The sequence below is a fragment of the Numida meleagris genome, chromosome 12, assembly GCF_002078875.1.
Source record: "Numida meleagris isolate 19003 breed g44 Domestic line chromosome 12, NumMel1.0, whole genome shotgun sequence".
Lineage (NCBI taxonomy): Eukaryota > Metazoa > Chordata > Aves > Galliformes > Numididae > Numida > Numida meleagris.
In genome coordinates this window covers 353,510-354,498 of record NC_034420.1, presented here as the reverse complement: position 1 = coordinate 354,498, position 989 = coordinate 353,510, and positions in this window count along the sequence as shown.

Here is a 989-nt window from a genome sequence, read left to right as displayed (position 1 = left end):
GGGGAGAGGTGGTGGGAGACGGGGCCGGGGCGGCCCCACGGCAAAGCTCCCAGCGGGGGCTCCGCGGAGCAGGACGCGGGGCTGGGGCAGAGGGGCTGCGTGCGGCCGGGCCGTGGGACGGCGGCGGGCAGCAGGGACAGGGCCGCGGCGGCGTGAGCAGCACGTGGGGCCGTGAGGGACGGAGCCCAGCGCCGAGCTGCGCACAGGGGAGAGGGGACAGCTCCGGGGAGGGGGCCCGGCCGGGAGGCACCCGGCGTCCCCACAGCCGGGACGTCGGGGATCGGCGCCCGCACCGCCTGGCTGCGGCCCGGGGCCGCCCACGGGCGCTGAGCCCGCGCAGCCTCCCGCACCTCCTCTGCGCCCGCCTCGTCACGGGACCGAACGTGGGAGCGCAGCACCCACCGACGCCGTCGGCGGGCACCGAGTCGTCCCCCCCCCGGGCAGGCACAGCGCCGCGCTCCCCGCATCCCCCCGCAAACCCGCACCGAGGACGGCCCGGCTCAGCGCCTCGCACGCCCCCAGCCTTTCCCATCGAGGCGGCGCGGCGCTCCTCGCCGAGCAGGGGCAGCGGGGCACAACCCCCCCCGCCCGCCTCGACACCCGGCGCAGAGCCCCCCCCAAGCGGAGAGCCGCAGCCCCCGGCCGCCCGCCGCAGGACGGCCCCGCAGCCCCCGCTGCCGCCGTGGGGGGCCGGGACGCAGCTCAGCGCGCGGCGGCGGGGCCTTTGTTACTTTGCTTTTGTTGTCACCCGCTGGCGCGGCCCCCACGCCCGCTCCGAGGTCAGGGCACGGCGGTGGCGGTGGCGGGGACGTGATGGTGGCGGGGACGCGGTGGCAGAGGGCTGGCGGGAGCCCCGGCAGCGCTGCCGCGACCCGCTGGGACGCGGTGCCGCACGGCAGCCGCGGGATGGCCCCGGCCGCCCAGGTCCGCGCTTCCCGCTGCGCTCGCCGCCTCTCCCCGGGGACTGGGCTGCCGAGGAGCGCGGCCGC